Source organism: Centruroides vittatus, unplaced genomic scaffold (genome assembly GCF_030686945.1).
Source record: "Centruroides vittatus isolate TY-2023 unplaced genomic scaffold, ASM3068694v2 contig_970, whole genome shotgun sequence".
NCBI lineage: Eukaryota > Metazoa > Arthropoda > Arachnida > Scorpiones > Buthidae > Centruroides > Centruroides vittatus.
Genome location: NW_027122643.1, coordinates 3,226,481 through 3,249,613, shown reverse-complemented (window position 1 = coordinate 3,249,613; position 23,133 = coordinate 3,226,481). Strand labels below are relative to the sequence as shown.

The following is a 23,133-nucleotide window of genomic DNA, read 5'->3' as shown; positions in this document are numbered from 1 at the left end:
ATCAAATACATCAACAGACAGAAACATTTAACATTATTAATGAAAATCATGTAACCTGTCAGGATAATCCAGCAACAAGCATTGATAATAATACACATACAACAACTACCACTAATGATACTGCAGACACTTCCTCATACATCACTGATAACATAGACATAGATTTAGTTAATACGCTCTCACTTACATTTCAGGAAACACTCACTAAATATACAGGTATAGATCCCACACAAAGACCACGAATACCAAAAATCAACACGTCAAAGGTAGTAGGAAAAACACTAAATTACGTAAACACTCACCTACTACCACACTACATTCATTCAATTTCTATACACTCAGACATTCATACATTAGTTCAGGGATGGCAAACCTTTTTGAGTCCACGTGCCATATTGTAAGCATACTTAGCTTTAAAGATGTTAATGCGTGCCAAAGTCTTAGACTTCGAATAATGATATTTAAAGAAATTAAACGAATACGCTTTAATTCGAATAAATGTAAAAAATCTGATCGAAAAAGGATGATCAGGTGATAAACAGAAAGGATGATTGAAAAGGACAGAAATCTTATGATACATTACATGCCAGATGATTTCTCTTATGTGCCACTTTGGGCACGCGTGCCATAGGTTCGCCACCCCTGCATTTGTTTATGCTGGGGCAGTCACAGTAGTGACACACCATGGACCGAAAATACAATCGCAGACAGATACACACAAAACACAGTTCTATCACAAGCCTGCCTGGCAGAAAAGAATAGAAATACAAATAAATGACATTAGACAGCAATTAGGCAGGCTGACACAATACACTAAAAACAACCTAACACCCAAATTAAAGAAACAACTCAAAAACATTTTTAAAAAAATCAAAACACACACAAAACACACTCACAGCCAAAGCACGTAGACTCAAACAATACAAAACATGTACACTACGAAAACAACAAAATAAATTATTTACAAACAATGAAAAACTCTTTTACAGACAAATTAATAACAAAGCAAACACTGATACACAGCACAGTGACACACCAACAGAAAAAGAACTCACAACTTATTGGTCTTCTCTTTGGTTCAGTGCTGTCACACACAATGCTGATGCAAGCTGGATCGAGGAGGAGAAAAAAACTTGCACAACATACCAACTACGCCCTGTGCTGAAATAAACATACACGACATTCGCTACACTGTGAACAGAACACACAACTGGAAGACACCTGGTGTATACAACATTCACAATTTACATCACTGCACCAAGAACTAGCTAAATATCTAACACACATCATCATCAATCAACAAGACATGTCAAAATTTCTTACTCAGGGCATCACCTACATGAAACCTAAAAACAATAATACCACAGACCCCACACAATACAGATCAATTACATGTCTTCCAACACTCTACAAATTATTGACATCCTGCATTGCAAACAAAATATACAAACATGTTGAAGAACATGACATTCTTACAGAACAACAAAAAGGTTGCCATAGAAATCACAGGGGATGCAAAGAACAGTTACTCATAGATTCAGTCATTCTACAGCAAGCACAGAAACATACACATGGCATATATAGACTACAGAAAAGCATTCGACAGTGTTCCACACAGTTGGCTGCTACATATACTACACATGTACAAAATACATCCATCACTCATTGCATTCTTTCAAAACACTATGCAGCACTGAAGAACAACACTACATCTCAGGGTTAGTAACACTTCCATACAAACAAACCAAATATTCATTAGGCAAGGAATTTTTCAAGTTCCTTGAGTCCTCTCTAGTTCTGCTTAGCCCTGTACCCTTTATCCAACATGTTAAACAACACGCAATATGGTTACAATATCAGACAAAAAAAACAACACAGTTTACACTGTCATATCTCATGTACATGGATGACATAAAACTTTATTCATCCACACAAAAACAACTTCATCAACTCCCACAAATCACACATTCATACACCAAGGACATACAAATGGAGTTTGGCCTAGACAAATGCAAAACACTTCACATAGAAAAAGAATCCTGAAGAAAGAAGATTTTGCACTTGGAAATGGAGATGTTATTGAATCCATGGAAGAGGGAGAGTTCTACAAGTATTTAGGATTCCAACAGGCCAAACTAACAGAACATGCACAAATAAAGCAAAGATTAATTAAAGAATACCAAAGTAGGTTAAATGCTATTCTCAGAACACAGTTAAATGCAAAACACACAGTTAAAGCAATAAACACATATGTCATCCCAGTACTCACATATTCTTTTGGAGTTATACATTGGACTCACACAGATCTTGAGCAACTCCAAAGGAAAACAAGAACAACACTTACTAAGCATAAACAACATCATCCTAAATCTGCCACAGAAAGATTAACCCTTCCACGTAAAGATGGCGGACATGGCCTGATTGACATAGTTAACCTTCACTACAAACAAATACGGACATTGCAAGAGTTTTTCTACAAAAAGCAAAAAACATTACAGTTACATAAAGCAGTAACTCTAGCAGACTCAAATAATACACCATTAAATTTACAGTCATAACATATGGACACTATACAACATATAAAAAGCATAGAACCATTAAGCAATCATGGGCTCAAAAGGCATTCTATGGCAGACATCCTTACGACCTGGCCCAGGATTTTGTTGACAAAACTGCATCAAAGCTGGTTAACTTGGGGATGCCTCTTTGGGGAGACAGAAGGATTCATGATTGCCATATAGGATCAGGTCATAAATACTAAAAACTACAGAAAACACATACTCAAAGATACAACACTCACAAATGACATGCAGAAAATGTCATATCTTGCCAGAAACTATACAACACATCACTTCCGGTTGCAAGATCTTGGCAAAGACAGATTATTTACATAGACATAATCACGTAGTAAATATAATACACAAAGAGCTTGCAAAGAAACACAAATTAGTAGACATCCATGAACCATATACAAATACATTCCACAGACAGTATTGGAAAACAACATGCACAAAATGTATTATGACAGAGCCATAAATCACAGAAAACAATTTACCAGAGACCAGACATCACACTACAGAAGGCCACTATATTGAATATATATCATATTGTGAGGAAATTTCTGAATATAGGCACACACACTGATATACTTCTTTAATTTTTGTTTTGGTTACTATGTCTTGACTTTGGTCCAAGATAAGTTCAAGAGAAATTTGACCCAGAGTTCAAACAATGCTTCTACATTTGAACTGCACATGCAGTAAAAAATGTTTCCTGCATAAGCACCATCTGTTGTCTCTCATTTGCTGTAAAAGCATCTCGTGTGTTTTCAGTGCTTTTTTTTTTGCTTTATTTTTAGTGTGTTTAGTTTTATATATAATTTTTAACTATTAACCATAGCATCCAAGAAGAGAGTGGAAGTAATGAAGACTAATAATAAAAGAGAAACAATAAAAGCAACAAATGTGGCTAATGGTAATGTTGAGGAAATGGAAAAACTCCTAATGTGGATAAACAAAAAGTAATTGGCTGGTGATATCATCTCTGAGAGGATTATTTGTGAGAAAACCAAGCAAGCTGCATATTGATCTTAACTCCTTACCTGTCACTCTAAACTACAACTTCCTATATAGTGCAGTACTTTACATTTCCCATGCTTTTCAACCCATGGTTTATTCTTAACACCAACTTCATTCCCATATGAACCCCAAAGCTCAAACAACAGTCAATATCTCAAATAAAACCTCAGTAAACATGTGTTTATTGAATCATGTGCTATGGTATGTACTAAAGGTTTTATTAGAGGTACTAGCAGATGAGCCCAGCATTGCTCAGGCAGAAAGTAAAGGTAGTGAAGATTAAGATTATTAGATTATAGCCAATCTTACCCATTTTTACCATTTTCACCAGGTGCAAGAACTATGATAACCTTACTTGACTAAAATGATTAATTTTAAATTCTAAAATCTAAGAAAAGTTGTTTGGAACATTATATTTCGAATTTGGAACAAATTCAAATATTCATTCAAACTTCGTTTACTTTGGATTTATTGTTTTTGGGTTACCCGAACAGTGGAAATGATTAAAATATTTATTAATTTCCAAAATGTATACTATATGTGTCTCTATTTACTTTCCTTCTTTATTATTTACACTTTATACTGACTAAAACTAACTCTCTCCTCCTTTTTCCTGGAAGAGTTGAATTTCCAAAAATCCCTTCTTAATGTGCATTCACATGGCATACCTTACTAAAATGCAGTCAAAAACGCAAAAAACCATAAAATCTAAAATAGTACAATAGAAGCAGAGTTCTTCAAGGTAATCCTTAACCCTCTACCTCAACCCCATGGGGATTTCCAAAAATTTTTTTATTAGGGTGTATTCTCATGGCATACTCTATTAAAGCGCAGTTAAAAATAAAAAAATCGCATCTAAAATAGTACAGTAGAAGCCATGTCTTAGAATAAGCCTTAATCCTCTCCCTCTCCCCCATGGGAGAATTTCGAAAAATCCCTTCTTAGTGTAAGTTCTCATGATGTACTCTAACCGTGTACCAAATTTCAACTTTCAACTCCTAACCATTTGGGTTCTGTGCTTATTATTAACATCATTAACCCATCTCGATTATATTATAAGATCGACCTTCATTCCCTTAGATTTATTCAAAGACTGGTATTTAATTGAGAAAATATAGTACTGTATATTCAAACTAGCCAATATTCATCCATGAATTTTAAGTGAAAGAAGAATCACAAACAAGTTAATGTAAAAATTTTAATATTTAGTTTATAGAAAAAGCAGTCAAATTTGTGATTTATTGCCCAGTATGGCAACTCTGAATAGTGAACGTTTACCATATGTAATACCACAGTTGAGCAGATCAGTTATAAAAGAAATAGGAGGCATAGAGACAGACACTCAATATTACAATCAATCGTACACTAGTTACACTATTCCAATTTAGTAATTAAACTACTAGCTACTTATACGTTTAGTTTCAAGTCTAGTAAAAAACTACAGACTTGAAACTAAACGTATAAGTAGCTAGTAGTTCATTAAAAAACTACATTTTTTTAATATTTATTAAAAGAAATCAATAATTAACAATTGCAATTAAAAGTATTGTAGGTTAACAATTTTTTCTTCACTGCTAAACACTTAAAAAAGAACCAGTGGCGTAGCATAGTGAGGGCGGCAGGGACAGCACTTTTAGGGGGCAGCAGAATTTCACAATAAATACACAATACACCTGGTACAATACACAGTAATGATGATTGTTCTTTGCTGAAAAGTTCTTTAGAATTACTGTATATTTTAGTCTTTTGAATTGAGATACCTAAATAAGGGGGCTGCAAAATTTTCCTCCGCCCCGGGCGGCTGACACCAACGCTATGCCACTGATGAGGACTTTTTTTGGCAATATATTGTCATGTTCTGAGCTTATCCTGTTGACCTTAATCTAAAGTATCAGCAATAACTTGATTTTTCCCACTTTTTTTCATAAAATCTGACATTTTCATTTGCTTGTGTTTGTCTAATAAATCTTTACAAATTTAATATTTTTATGTAGTAACTTAATTTGATCTATAAAATAAAACACAGCAACAGTGTTTCATTTGGTGTACTCTCACCAATGACAACACCTGGTTTACAGGAAAGCTAGAATAGGAAGCTACGACAAAGAATAACAATAATTGTACAAGCAGTTCTCATTAAAAAAAGCGAATGACACAAAACAATATTGAAAATTTCAATATTTTGAAATCTGTGGGCAAATATGAGACAACACACAAGCTTGCTTGAATAAAAAAAATATCCAATGACTGTGTTTGCACTAAAAAATTGTGACATTTTGTACTGGAATGTCTCCAATTCTCAAACCATATTAGAGTGAAACAGTATCATATGAGGGATACGTGTATATTTTTTTTACATCAGGATACACATTAGGATGGTCTAAGGATCACCCTAATGTATATAGAAGTTTTATAGAGTATGTGTTATAGAGACCAAAAACAAAAATTATAGTTTGTATAGGATCACCTACGTAAAGTGCTTCCTGAAATTTAGAGGATGAAAGTTTAAAATATTAAATTTTCTTTATTTGAAGCAAAATACAAGGTTGTGAGGTTAGCCGATTGGGTGGAAAGTGTCACGACAATCGAGCAGTCAATACAGTTGTGTGAAAGCGGAAAGACTCACTGAGGCAGGTTCTCCATCTCAAACCATTTAATATTACAAAAAGTTTCTTACAACGTTTTGCAAAGTTTGAAGTAACACAGCTTGGGAAGCAAGTTAAAAGTCCACACAAGAGTCCAACGTTCAGTAAGAAATTTTTCCTTCTGTCCCTCGTTGACGGACATTGCTATCAATGGCCCCGAGGCATGCAGCACAGCTTCGGTCGGAAGTCTTGGGAGAAAAGGTGAATCTCGGCAAGTACGGATGACATCGGAGGACAGAAGTTATTCCCAGGTTGACGAAAAACCTCCTGATGATCTCTGTCAAGCACCAATTTACAGGATAAAAGAACAACAAACCAAGAACTTTTCGTCCTTGAAATGCACAGTTTTATAAGTTTTTCCCTTAAAGCCGCCCTTTCATTGGTCCTTACTTGTCTCCTGGTGACAATTCAAAACTGATTGGAGGGCGTGGGAGAGGTCAGTTTTGCAACTAAATATGACTCTTCTCCTACCACGTTTCCCTTGACTTTAGTCTTTTCTATTGTTCAAATAATTTACGAAAAAAACTTCCATTGTTTAATCAAAGATCTTTAATTTCTCCCCTTCAAGTTGAAAAAGGAGATTCTTTTTCCTTTTATTGCTTGATTGACAGTCCCCATTTGGACCTCTATGCTGACTTTCCTCCAGGACCTCACAAGCTAATACAATATTAAGCATTTGAAATTTACAGTTAGTAATTTCCATGTTACAAAGTCAAAAGATGAACATAACAATATATCATACTCATATTTTGGAATATTAATTGTTATTGGCAAGCATTCTCAGTTTGGATATCTCTTTCAGTGATTACTTATCACCAACAGACGAAATTGGTTTTGCTTTTCATCCTGGATGTGCAATCAATTGTATTCCCTAATCAGGTCAACTGTGCTCTTTCTTCTGCTGTATCGTTAATGCATTTGATGAACCTGATGCACTCTTTTTTCTGGAAATGTAATTTATATCAAAAAGCCAGAGTTCAAGATCCAATTCTGTGAATTTTGAGCAATACCAAGTATGTCAAAAAAAAAACCTCAAAAATGTTGGATGACACAAAATAGCGAAATTTTTCTCCAAAACATTATCCAAGGCCTGGATCCACAAACATCTTGTATCATAAGTTATGATGAAATTCATTGTAAGTTGCCAGATGTAAAAAAAGTCTCATATTCACAAAGCACATCATAAGCTATGGTATTGTAAAAAGTCTCCTAACTACTATGATATCTAAGAGCTCTTCGTAAGTTGATGTACTAGTACTAGTGGTCAAGTATTAAGTTCTATCACTAGATAATTGAGTTGATTGTTTCTTTTTCTGATTTCGTCTTCAAACTTTTCTGATTCAAAACTACTAAGATGATATAAAATTTTTTATGGTGAAATTAACTGTTTATAGAATGTTGTCCAAAAACAAAATCTTATTCATTACAATTTCATGTTATATTTTTAAATCAAAAAACTATTAGTTTGTCAATTTATATTAATAGAAATATTGAAGAAGTTTGTAATAACTACCAGTATCAATGTTGGTTAGATTTCATTCTGTTTCTACATTGGTTACATTTTTAGGTATCATCTATTATAATGCATATAAATAATTAATCTGAAAGTAACTAATTCCTATACATTTTAATTCTAAAGAAATAAAATGCTATCTTTCATCAGACCACACATTAATTACAATATGCAGTGAGAAAATTCTGAAAAAATGTCTTCCTGTTGACTATTAAAATGGATGCAGTCATCATTAATGTCATAAAACAAACTTTCATTACCAACGTCTTCTGTTTTTCTCATATGTTACAATATGTTTTGTGAATGCAAAATATAAATTATTATTAGTTTCTAATAATATCTCTCCACTATCGTAAGTTATGTCATATCTTAGAAGACATTCATGAATCTGGACCCTGATTAACTGTCACTCACTTTGGGATATTCTCATTGTCTTCATTTTGCCTTTTGTATCTATTGAGACTCTTTCATCAAAGAATTAAAAAACCAAAAACAGCAATCAATTTTTCACTGAGGTACCACAGATGATCAGCAAGCTTCTTAACAGTAGCATTGGCAGCTGTGGAGTTTGCAGTATTGTACTGTTGAAGGTCATCAGAAGCATATCATTTAAAGGTGCTGCAATGGAAGTGGAGCTTCAAACCACTTCTTCAAATAGAAATCTCACAACAAAAATTGCTATGTCCGAAATTCCAGCTTTCTTTTTCAACAGAAACTATGCCTTGAACATCCACATTTTTTGATTGCAAGATGGCTTTGGCTATCAACAAGCCTTATGCATTGCACCAGGAACAAGAATTTTATTCCACAATGGTATTGCACTTCTAAAAAGAATAATGGAGATCTCCAGGCACTCTCTGTAGCCATTGTGGAGTTTCTGATGATTTAGTTGGTCCATAGCAAAAGTAATTGTTTCAATTTCAATTGTTTCATTGTAATTGTCTCAATTTTGTCTCAATCATTCAATTTGTCTCAATCACTGTAATTGTTTCAATTTTGGCAGTAACACTGGCAGTGAACTCATCATCAAGTACAGTTTTGTATTCAGCCTTATTCAGTGATGCTCAATAACCTTGAAATTTCTTGAATATTAATATTTGTGGGCTCACTGATGGAGTTACAGTACCACCTCAAACATATGCTGTCTGCAGAGAAGACAGAGAAGGCTGAACATAAATTAGACAAGAATCAAGATACATGTGCCAGTTTTTCATCCTTTATCAAATTTTAAAATACTGGAAGTTTTTTTATTTCAAAATATAATTTAAATCTGGTAAGTGGATATGACCTATGTTTTAATTAATTCAAGGTTTATAATCTAACATCAAAAACTCAAAAATCTATCAATGCATTCACTTATTTCTAATTCTGATAAGTAAATGAAATCCATAATACTTATAAAAAGATTTATATATATTGATTTATATAAAATTTATATAAATATATCTGTCAAGTGCATGATTGTATAAATCTACATATTAAAAAATACTACTGTAACATACTAAAATGCAATTTGATTTAGGAGTTAATGAAAAAATTTTATACAAATTATACAAAAACTTAGTAGTTTGTACAGATTGTTTTTAATAGTAAATAATTTTTTGTAAAAATATTTAATTCAGCTTAAAATTTTTTAAAATTCTGTATTTATATAATGTAATAAAGTTTAGCTAATTTGAATTATTTTCAAGACTTTTTCAAGTAAATAAATCTAAATATAAACTTTCAATTTTACTAAATTCTGAGATAATAATGTTTTCAAATTATTGTATATTATGAATTATGTACAATATATTCATGTATTTATTAATATTTTATGTTTTAACAATAATAATAAGAAATTAATAACTGATTACAGTAGCCTAATAGCTACAGAAAACTATTGAATGTGTATTCATATATACACAAAGTAAACATATTTCACAATTCAATCAATTTTATATCTTAGAATTTAGTTCATATTATCAAAATTGCAAATATCTTTATACTCTAATTGTACAATATATTTGTTTATTTGTAATATCTATTTACAAATTATCAAAGTTGTTTGTAACATTGGTAACTGTTTATAAAAAAATTTACATGTTACAAATAAAAGTATTTATATAAATTATGCTTCAATTGTAAAATTATTTTCAAGTTTCAGTATTTCCTTGTGATAATGTTGTGAATATGACATTTTGTTTACAAATTAATAAATCAGAGAAAACATAAAAAAGATATTATTGTTGTATGAATTAGTTATTAAACAGTTATTACTTATCTTACAAATTATCAAAAAAATTTTAAATTTTAAAGATTTAAAAGAAAGGAAAAAAATTTATATTTTATTCTATCAATCAATCAATCATGAAAAGAAGTTAAGATATTTTAAAACTAATATATATTTTCTATCTTAAAACAATGACATTTTTATCAATCGATGAAAACAAAAAATAAGAGAATAATTCTATTAAATAAAAATGTATTTAAATTGATTATTCTTTCATGAGGAATATGATAAGTCAAATGACAATATAATTTTCATATCACTCATTTTAGAAAAGCAGTAATTAAAAAAGAAATATCTAAATTTGTTAACTCTAACATATATAATAATTCAATTCTTAAAACTAATATTTTTTTTGCAACCCAATATATTAGTAATAAGCCAAAACAACTATTGGATTATATTACTATACAAACTATATTTTTTTTTTATTTAAAGTCTGCTAATTTTATATAATTAGATTATTTATATTTATAAATATTAATCTAGTCTAATCATTTCTTAATACTAAAATGGGACAGAGACAGCTGATAAATATAGGTCCTCTTGTATTCAAATGTCATTAAGAAATATAGATGGGGATTATTAGACTGGTGATTTGTTAGATAACGTTTACTCTTCATTGATAAATTTGGTTATAAATTTTGATGGATACTGCTGAGGAAAATATGGCATGAAATATAGCTTTCATAATAGTTTCAATAAAATAGTTTCAGGTATTATATGAACAGAAACAATTGAAATTTGACACTTCAGTTAATGAATGGTTAATATTATGTTTATTAGCAAACATTTGAAGAAATTGAATGAAGAAAAAATCAAAGTAGCTGGATTTAATTTTTTAATTTTTCCCAAAAGGGGAGTAAACTCCAAAACTCTGATTTACACAACTTTGATGCATACTGTATTTTTATACCAAATAGTAACTAAATATTTTTTACCACCTCAAACATATGCTGTCTGCAGAGAAGACAGAGAAGGTTGAACATAAATTAGACAAGAATCAAGATACATGTGCCAGTTTTTCATCCTTTATCAAATTTTAAAATACTGGAAGTTTTTTTACTTCAAAATATAATTTAAAAATGGTAAGTGGATATGACCTATGTTTTAATTAATTCAAGGTTTATAATCTAGTTAGTTAGTACATTATTACTGATATAGATTTGGTGGTTAAAAAAAAAAAAAGTATGTAAATGTCTCTAAAAATTTTATTTTCAAAAATTAATATTGAAAGATATTATTATTACCATATGATATCAAATTTAATAGTTAGGTTTGATAAATAAAAAGTTTCCTAGAGTTAAACTAAACATTTTTCAGATGAAATTATTTTGTTGTTTTAAGTTTTATAATAAAATTGGAAGTGACTAGAACTTATCAAATTGCTAATTATAAAGTAAAAATGTACAATGTTTTCGTGTCTTCCATATTTAATTTCAACTTTCTTTTGACCACAAAGAATTAATGAAAATATCCTTTCTAAAGAAGCTTGTAGTTCCTGAATATGAAAGGACTAATTTTTATCAAATTATCAAAATCTTGAAACAAGTTTTTTTTTCTGTTGTATTTCATTAAATATTTGGATCCAGCTACTTTGATTTTTTCTTCATTCAATTTCTTCAAATGTTTAGTTAATATTATGTTTATTAGCATTCATTAACTGAAGTGTCTAATTTCAATTGTTTCTGTTCATATAATACCTGAAACTATTTTATTGAAACTATTCTGAAAGCTATATTTCATGCCATATTTTCCTCAGTAGTAGCCATCAAAATTTATAACCAAATTTATCAATGAAGAGTAAACATTATCTAACAAATCACCAGTTCAAAATAAAATATACAAATATGTTTAATGTATAAACTAAACTAGAGGACTAAGTTTCTTCATTTTCAAAAAATGAGACAAAAATGAAAATTTTACTAAAAATGATGAGACAGCTAGTACAGAGCACAAAAAGCAGAACATATGGTCAGCCTATATTAATCAAATAATTCAGTACAAAAAAAATTATCAGAAATTGATCACTAAGTCAAATACACAGTTTAAATAAATGTTTTACGTATGATTCTAATTTCTTTATTTTAATTAATATTGCATATATAAGATAAATTATTAATTTATTTCAAAATAAAATTCAAGTAGAAGAAATTTTATTCTACATCACAAGTCATTAAAACAAATAAAAAAAAACTTTCATGGAAAGTATAATGAATAAGAGAAACTAATTGAAAAGAAGGAAAATTATAACAGGTTTAAAAATAAGAACAAGAGTAAAATTAACTGGTTTAGAGACAGTAGCCATGAAATGGAACAAAAGTTTATACATAAATTCAGAAAGGTTGCTGTATAGCCAACAGTAATATATTTTTTTACTTCTTTTTATACATTAATCTAATATCAATAAGGTTAATAGAGTTCTAATAATTTATAATTTTTTTGGTCATTTTTATAATCAAATATAATTCTGAAAATACCAGAAATAGTGTATAAATGTTTAATCTTAATAATGTATATGATTTAATATTTGTATATTATGTTTTAAAAAGAATAATTGCAATAATTACAATACTAAAACATCATTTGACTTAATTGATGCAATAAAAATAAATGTAGTGTTTTTACCTATTAATGATTCATTATAATAATGAAAACCTAAATTTTAATTGCTAATATAATTGCACAATAATCTTAAATTAATAAAATATAAGTTTAATACTTTTTATTTAAATATTTTATTCTTATCCAATAAAAAAAATAATAATAATCCAGTTAATTTTATTCAAAATTTTATAAAAATTTTCAATAAAAAATAAAAATGTCAAAACACAATTTTTAAACTATAGTCTTATCTGATTTAATTCTATTTTAAATAACAGAAACTATATTTACTAAAGCAAAATTGGGCCACATAATCTCTATAATAAATAGAGTAGATAAAATAATGTTCCATAACAAATTCACATACCTACAATACATTTCTAGCAAGTTATGACAATATGATTTTCTTTTTATAATTGCATTAACATTATTCTTTAATTTTAACTCAGACAGACACCTGATAAAAATGATAAATTTTATAAGAAAATATTTTATTTAATTACATTGAAGAATAATTTAAGAAAAGGAAAAGAAATAACAGAAATTTTATATCCTATACTTACACATTTCAAAATAACATTAAATCATTAATCCTATTTTCTATTAAAAGTGCTAACAGTCAATAGCAACAAAGATTTGCTACACAGTAAAATCAATAGTTTATTCAAGGATGAATTTTTAATAACCAACAAAAACTTTTAAATTTTAATTATACATACGTATACACAATAGGTTCCATATAAAAAGAGCAAGCTACTTTTACCAAAAAAAAAAAGTTAATATCATGGTATTAAATTCATTATTATATTTATCAAAACATATATATTTTTAAATTGAAAGAAAAAATGAAGGAAATCAATTGTAGATATATAAGAAGTAAGCAAAAATTTGGCATATCAAATCATCATCTTGTTAACTCTTCCTTTTAAGGAAGAGTTAACAAGACAAACCAGATTATAAAACAAGAAAAATTGACACGTTTTGAATTAAATGACTTTATACATTTCCTTATTTATTTATTTTCTTCTTTTTAAAATGAAATTTCTTCCATCTGTTTAGACTTTACATTATCTACTTTACCTTCCAATAACATAACACAATGTATACAAATATGTCATCAGTGAAAATAACTGAATAGTAATGTAAACATCTTGACAACAATTTCTAAAAATGGATAGTGTTCTTAAACAATTAATGTTTTATACTAAACCTATTTGAAGTTGACGCGTTATAAAGAATACGATGGTGTCAAAATACGTCAGTTTGAAAACTTTAAAGATGGAAGTAAAAATATCGTGATACATACCTACTTATGCTTATTCATTATGGAATATCTTTTCTTTTCGCTCAACCTCTCTTCTTTCTTCTTTAATGTCAGCTGGAGTCGACGAAAACAAATCGGTGTGCAACGCAACCTGGCGGACAAAGATAACACAACTGCTGCATATACAGTACTTTACCTATTCTTTGTCGCTATATGTAATGATTTATCGTATTTTTATGTATCGATAATTTTTTATTTTTATTTTAAACTTTTTTAATAAAAATATTATTTTAAATCTTAAATATATTTTAAAAACTTTTATTTGAAAATTTCGATTTTTAAGGATATAAGATTTTTCAATGGAAGAGGAGACATTTTTTTTTCTTTTTTTTCTGTTTAACGATTTATATATAATCGTTGTTTAAAAATTAAATTAAATTATAAATAACTTTATATACCGAAATATTTAATTCTTTCCTATTTGTTGCAAATTCTGACTGATAAACAAGCTTCGATTAACGTTAAAATTTCATTATCGACTTTTCTGTTTTAATACGAAGAATTTACTTGATTTTCATCTAGTAAATCGGGTTTAAATTTTATATCTTTATAAAATATAAAATAATATTATCCAAATTCAAAACCGCTCGCATGCTACAATACACTGGAGATGCGGTTCATTAACCATTTGTTTTTTTTCCCTTTCTTTTTAAATAAAATCATGTCTAAAGAAATTTAAATCTTATTGCCCCAAATGATCGTCTTTGCATAAAAGATTTTTAATTTTCTTTAGACAATAAATTAATTAGAAGGCTAAATAGGTATGAAGACCTCTTTAAGTTTAAAAAAGTGTTGAAATCAATATTACTTACTTATGAACTGGTTGAGAAATTAAGGAGCAAATTTCATTCAATTCGAAACCATAAAATGAAATCGCTTAGTCAGAAAAGGGAATTTTAAAGGTCGTTTACATAGACAGTTACAGTGAATGATGATTCAGTATTCTAACTGGTTTGTCAGCGTGTAAACCAGTTGAAAAACTTGCTCTAAATGTTTCATATATTCCAGTGCAGTATTAAGTATTGATTAACTTGCTTTCCCCTCTTTACGACGATTTAACGCGTAATATAAGGCGGGATTTCTATTTATAAAAATATTGTGACACACAAAATACGCTGGTTTTCAAGTATGTCTGTCGTAATAAGAGTATATACAATAATATTTATAATAACTCGTGGTCAAACTATGGAATTTCAAATGCTTATCAGTAATATTTTCTATAAACATTTCATTATTTTAATTAGTTTATAAAATTCTTTATCGTTTCTCTCTTCAATCTATAGAGTATGTGGACCCTGAACCATTAACATAATTTAAATTCCTATAGTTCTTTAATGTGTGAGAGTTAGAGGATCTAGGGTCGGAAAAAGGGGAAAGATAGGCGAAAAATAGTACTTAAATATAAAAACTCTGAGACTCTTACCTGAGTCTTCTTTGAATTTAAACTCATTCTTAGTAAAATTGTATTTGCAATTATGTTTTTTTTTTTTTTTTTTTATATAAATTTAAACAGAACATTTGTTTCATTTATAAATCTCTAATTGATAAAGAATTCAAATCATGTAGTCACAATTCTTATAAATCCGTAAGAAGGAACAATTTGTCAATAGCTAGGCGGGAGAAGTTACCATTTATAACTTCAAATGGAGAATATTTACAGGAAATTCATAAAGTTCAACGATCATTTCGCAATAACAGGTGACTTACGCTAGTTTAGTAGTAATGCTACAATAACGATGTTACTTAAGTTGTAAGTAGATCGGTAAACTCTTCATAAACTATAAGTAGTTCATTCCCTAAACAGGTTGACGACCGATGCATCTAGAACATAAACATCAAATGGAGAATTTTATCATTTCTTTCAGTAATAAGAGGACAAAAGTGGGATTTCCATTTATCCTAAACAGGATATACTTGAAGGTTGTGCCTTGTTAGATCTAACCTAAATTAAAACAGCTGAAGGGAACTTCCATCAAAGTAATCTTAATTTAAAAAAAAAAAAAAACAATTCTTAAAATCATAAAAATTAATATATTTTTTGTTTTAATTAATATAAAGTTGCATTTTATTTCCCTTTATAGTCATTACAAAGTCAGCTGGAGTTCAATGTCATTACCTGTCATGTTTGAATATCTTCTAATCCATAAAAACAGCTGAAATAATTTAAGTGCAACGGCCATTGCTCTTTAAAATTCTATATATATTTCTTTCTATAATTTTTATAAAAGATTCGGCTGTGTATTTCAATTCTAATTTTTTAAAAAAAGATTAGTTTAAGAAAAAACCAAAAAAAGCGTGGCTAAAAATTATAAATTCTCCGAATTTATATCGATGTTTCTATAAAATACTCATTTATTCTGCATTATGATTTAAATGAATAATGTGAAATGAATCATTTATAATTGCTACACAGCTTGCAACCGCGCATAAATTTTTACATCTTCCACACGATAATGCAGCACTAATTTATTTTACAATGAGATATCTTATAGGTGAATGGCTTAAGCTTCCTAATAAAGTGTAATTTATAATAACAGTACGTAAATAGCATAATTACTGCCTCTCCCTAAGTTATTGCGTCTCCTTATATGCACCATATATAGACCTTTGTAACACTGCGTCCTCGTAATTATACCACACAATAACCTTCAGACATGATCTGTCAATATGCGTAGTTCAATGTAATCGTGAGCCATAAACGTCCGAATGATATACTAAATGCACTTTACGGCTTGACATTAAACTACATCAGCATAATATTGAAGTAAAAACAAATTTACTTCAATATTACGGTGGGTCATATTTAAAATCAAACAAATTAACCTATCGATTTTGTTACTAATTTATGCAGCGAATCGTTAACGAATGCTTAGCTTTGTTATTAATATAATTAACAAATATACACTTACGTCTACTAAGTTTCCTCGTACTGTCTCGACTTAAATGTATATAATGCCAAGGTCCTAGCAGTTGTAAAAATGATAATGTAACGGGGAGGAACCAACATACGAAAATGATTTCGTCTAACAAGGTCACGACGCTCAAGGTTCTTAACTGTTACATAGACCTTCGCAAATGTTTCATGACAAGGAAAATTTATTCTTTTCATTGTCAATGTACGCAAAATAGGAAACAAAAAAATAAATAAATAAAATAATAAGATAAATTACTTATTTTGAGATATTTTATGTAGATTTTTAATGCTTATGTATACATATATACACTTGTACACTAAAAATAAACTGCACTTCACACATGATACAATAAAATTTCAGCGCTTTAAACGAGACTTAAATTTAATTATCCAATTATCATTTCAGGTCAAGTTTCTGACGATTAAGTTATTAAACTGGCTTTTTGACATTTCTTTCGATGAGATTATTTTAAAGTTGTTTTTATAATGTGTGCATCGTATTTAGTATATCATGTCCCAATTTCGGCGTTATGACTTCACATTTATTTATCTAACACGAGTCAAAAGATTTCGTTAAGATGCTTAATCTTTACAATAAATTATTGATTACATAAATATGTTTTACATTCTCACACGCAACTGTATACATATCAAACGAATTACAGAAAGTTAATTATTACTTTTCCAAATTTCCTATGCAGCTTTCACTAAAAAAAGTTCCTGATAATAAAATTATGTAATTTCTTAAATAATTTTTCTAATAGTAAGCTTATTCAACGAAAATATAAATATAGTTGCATTAAATTTTGTAAATCATCAAATTTAATATTAAATAATCTTTCATAACTACTTGATAATTAGATAATTTTCTAATGGTTTACATTACTAAATAGTTAGATTGATGACGAAGCTAAAAATGTATTAAACTTTTTTGTAGTAGAGTATAATAAATATTTAAAATATATTACTTTGATAATTGCAAAATAAGGCTCAAAAAATCAAATAATATAGAAAATTCTTGTTACATGTATTTCCTCTGTTTTTAAATAGTAAATTTCAGGTGTGATATTCAAGCAAATAAAATCGGAAGACTGAATATTTCTTTTATTATTGCTCAATCCATCATTCTAGGACATTTTAAATTATCTTAAGTGCATGACTAAGCAAGCCGAAACGACTAGTATATATTTATAGTATGTGCATTTTTTCCCTCTTCATTTACATCATCCTTCGACATTTCGTCTCAAATATATTGTAAGATGATCACGATATCGCACCCTTCATAAATTTGTATGCGAATTTATTTGCCTGTAAAGTTTACCGAATCTTAAAAGATAAAAGTCTAAAAACGAAAAAAATAAAGTAAAATAAACACTCCTTCGACTGTTACTGAAAAGCGAATGATTAAATTGAGTTTCATTTAGAGTTGAGTAATTAAGAAAAAATGAAGTGGGATGTAGTATGAATTGCATTTATTTACAGAGATGTTTATATATCGAGTTAATAGTCAGGTGTGTTTTAAAGGCATGAATACAGTTCATTAAGATTTATATATAACGTCTTAGTAAGAAAGTATAAACATCTTTCAAACTCACAAGTTAAACTTTAAGGATTTCTATAAAGACTAAATTAGACTTCAATTTATTTTTCTTATAAAAATTATGTAAGGTTTTTCAAAACTTGTTCTTCAAATTAACGATTTTTTAAATTAATTTTAATCTTTATAACATTTGTGATTATCTCAATGCTTACGTTAGTTTAATAGAAATGATACTTCCAAATCGAATTCGTATTCGCCTTACGGAATTTTCAAGAGAAAGAATAAATAAAATAAAACTTGATACAAATTTTCTTCCTTCTGTATACAACGCAAAAGGAAAGATAAAATTGTTTTTATTTTATTTATATTTCGTCTGCCCATATAAATGATCATTTTTTTCTGTAGTAATCGTAAGCCAAATAGAACTCATTCTCTCCTGAGGCAAATTTTGTGTTCCTTCAATATGCTATCCGGATGATTTATAGATTTAAATAGCCTTCCAAGAAAAATCCTTATAATGTGTTACTGCCTCATATAGTTGTATAACTTACCTGTAGTTTTATAATATTAAAAAAGAAGTCATTAGTCTGATACTTTCCTCTTGATAAATATTACACTAAACTCGAGTATTGCCTTTCGATAAAACTAAATAAATGATATATAAATAAGAATATTTTCCATAGATTCTACACTTAAATATTCATAGGTGAATAACTTTTTTATTAAATATTGTTATTATGATTTTCCTTTTAAGAAAATTGAGATGTTTGTTTTCTTATATATTTTTGAAGCGTTAAGTTTCATAACACAGCGAAAATTGAAGATGTTATATTTATTATATTTACAGTTTAATGAAACTAGTTTGTCTTCGTAACAAATCTTTACTTAGAAAAAAAAATATAGCTTTTTTCTTTGATAAATTCAAAAAATATGCTTTACAGGATTAACTATTTTCCATTTTGCTCTTAAATGAATTCTAAATTTTTGTGTAAGAATCATATTTTTATTTTCCTGTCAATGCACTGTACATTTAAAAATAATATAGGCTATAAAAGTATAAATTTCTATATAATATTATTAAAACATATTTCTTTATTTTGATAAATTAATAAAATTAACAGAAAAAATTATGTAAAATTGTCTTGTATAACTGTAGAGGCAGTGGCAGGTTATCTTATAAGCAAACTTAAAAAAGCTCCAGGTAGAAAGTGTTATATTAAAAATAATAGATTTTGACAAAAACAGAAGCATTTTTACTTTATTATAATTATTTTCTGTCATAAAACAACGACATAATAAGAACAATTCTGTAAATAATAATACATATAAGGCACAACAAGGCATATAACACACGTAGATAATAAAATACATAAAGGTGATTTTTCTAAAATAATTTTTATTTCAGTTTTTAAACAAGATTAAGTTAATTAGTTTTAGTTAATGAATAACAAGAGGAAATTAAATCAACTGTTATAAATATTACTTACAAAACATAAATACAGACTGTCTTATTGTAAGTTTTTATAACAGTTACATTTATGAATTTTCTAAACTGTGGAATAGTAACAACAGTTTTATAATTATAGCTATATATTTTATTATATTTATACTTCGAACTTAAAATATAAATTATTTTAATAACTAAGTTGTAAAAGTCAGATTTATAAACGACACGTTTTATTATTGTAGTTAAAATTGTATGATAAATATTTAAATTTTAAACATTTAATTCGCTTAGGTAACAATTTAACTGGTTTAGAAAGTTTTCTAAGTTATCTTTTCTCCCATTTTTTTTTTTTTTTTTTTAGTTTCTTGCTTGCAGAAGAATTTTTATCATTAAAAAAATATGTAATATATATGTGCCTACAGAGGAAATCTTTTTGTTTTTTTCCCGTTTGATTGAAATAGACTAAAAAATTGATATTCACATGTTCTCGTCCCCTTGACCGACTAACTGCTTCTATAAATATTAAAAGGAATCAATCGTGTTTTTCCGGTTCACGAAGAACTAATATGCTATTTTACCGTCTTATCATACGTAATTTTTAATGAAATATGCAGCGACGTAGACACAAAATTTATTTAAAAAATTTTTATATTTTTATAATATTTGAATTATAATAAATGACAGGTGTTGAAAAAAAAATTCTTATTATTTTTAGACTTTTATTGATTTTTTTTAAAATAAATTTTTAAATATAATTTGATATTAGCTTCGATTAAAGTGTTTAATATTAATATAAAATTTTAAGTGAATTTTAATATTTTTATTTATAGATTCTTTTGTTTTATGAGTATTAAAAAATAGTTAAAGATTTATTACAGTGAATATTGCTAGGTTTATTTTATTTTAAATATAATTTTAATTTAAGTTAAAGAATAATTTAAAAACAAAGAAAAAAAATTATAATATCAAAACTGAAGAGCGAATCGATTCAAAACGGAATTTACAACTGAATAATTTTATGATTTTCTTTTAGAAAAAGGGAAAAGAAAATTCATTATCGAAAGTTAAAAGAAAAAGATTTTTAACAATATTTTCAATTTTCTTAAAAATTTCCATTCGGTTAAAGTATCTATAAAACTCACAATTTATAAAATTCCTGTTTATAATTCGATTGTATGTGTGCCAAAATTTCGGTTTCGAAAATTACAATTATCTTTCGTTCTGAATGTGAGCCAGACTTTTTTCTTTCTCTCATTTCTTTTTATTTTTATCAATTCTTCTTTCAGTAACCACAAAGAATATTTCCACTATGTACCGATATTCTCAACTTGATAGAAAGTTTTCAATAATTTTGATTTTTTTCGTGTAACTTTAGGAAGGTGTTGATACGATTAAAAATTACTTACAAGTATTTTATCTAGTTTAAAAGATATATCATGTTATAAAGTTACAAAAAATCTGTGAAATGTGTTATAAATATCGTTATAATTTAATAAATTTAAAATAAAAACTGTATTAATTTGTTTAAAATGGTTTTTAAAGCGAACTCTGAAGAACTTCTCCTATTTGTGTACAAGTAATAGAAGAAATAACAACTGTACGGCCTTTAGATTAGAAATTATATATTTGTAAGCTTTGTAGACTATTTTAAAATAAAACGAGGAATTATCGTCACAATAACGAGCTGCAATTTTTAATCATATTTTTATTTGTTTTCAATTTATTTAATTTAAAATATATGCTCTCCACCTCAAACAGTCTTGTCCCTGTACATTGTACTTTTCCTGTTAACAATATAGTCCTGCCGAACATTATCTAACTCCATTCTCGAGCCCAATAAGTAAATTTTAAATAGTATTTTAATTATTCTGAAGTTATAAATTATACAATAAGTCCTATACTCTACAGGAAAGAATAAATGTATACATTATATAAGGCAAGTTATATATGTTTTATATCTGTAATCTACTTTATAAAAATATAATTAAAACAACATTATAGAGTAAGAATCTGAATATAATTTCAATATTTAGAATTAAAAATAACATTAATAATTATTATTCAGTACATGCAACGTCCAAAAATCAAACTACACAATTTATTAATATAATTGTTATATTTTTAAATATTACTACTTAAGTTAATTTTATTATAGATATATTTCTATTACATTTATATTATAAATGTATAGCCATAATTATTTGTTATTTAAAAGAAGAATTAATGTTAAACAAAGTTTTACGTCTAATTTTATTATATTGCTTCTTTTAACATTAATGAAAATATTTATTACACGATAAATTTCGAATAAAAACTTTGTATTTTGTATAAGAGCTTACTACTATTAAAAAATAAATAAATAAAATTGAAAACAAATTTTCCATCTGTATCAATATTTGTGCATAATTATAGGAGGCAAGTTCGAGAATGTATTTTAGTTTTGATTCAATATATTCACAGGAGTTACAGGAAGGAAGGAAAAAAGGGGGAAAGTAGAGATAAATCCCTCGGGAGATATTTCGTTGTTACTACTTTATCTAGCGACTGTAATCTGTTTACTATTTTTTGCTATCCATTTGTAGAATCCAATTATTGTTTGTGAAATCAAATATATTTTTTAGAATGTTTGGATTAAATTTCGTTTTTTTAAACGTATAATTAAGAATTGTTTTTAAAAGTAATTATATACTCATATAAATGTATATGTGTGTGTATATATGTATGGTCTTGTTATATTCACCAAATTAATTGCATTAAAACAAATCGATTTATTTAAAGGGCGTTTTAATTATTTTACACACTATCACGAAAATTATAAGATATTCGGCAGCAATTTTATGTTATTAATTTATTAAATTAATGTAATTAGTTTTATATTAATATAGCATGATAAGGATGTTAATTGAGATATTATATATAATTTACCATATATTTTAGAGTAATTTTATAACGTTTTAATTAATTTTATAGGCTATTAAAATATGAAATAAATTGAAAATATAAATGAATATTAATTTAAAAAATATACTTATTTAGTTCAATATAAGAAGGGATTAGGTAGACGTACTTTACTATAATGGTAAAATATTTTAACGGTAAAATAACCTTTGTAACCTTCACGCTGTCTTTGAATTATAGTTATATTAATGTCTAGCTTACACGCAATGTTGCAGACGATAACTACACCCATAAACTATAGAAAAAATTAACGGATTTACTGTATTATTCGATTTTACGATAAAGGTGTAATTTTTCATAAATATTTTAAACATAATAATAATTACGGTATATTAATTTGC

At 27.6% G+C, this 23,133-nt stretch overlaps 1 protein-coding gene across 1 annotated transcript in view; it reads right to left on the bottom strand.

Moving 5' to 3' along the window:
• Positions 1-14,030, bottom strand: part of Oatp30B (Organic anion transporting polypeptide 30B) — an 89,189-nt gene extending 75,159 nt beyond the window's left edge. The window contains exon 1 of the mRNA XM_067282768.1: positions 13,916-14,030. The gene's annotated coding sequence lies outside the window, so the exon portion shown is untranslated. The remainder of the gene's footprint in view (positions 1-13,915) is intronic.
• Positions 14,031-23,133: the final 9,103 nt, after the last annotated feature.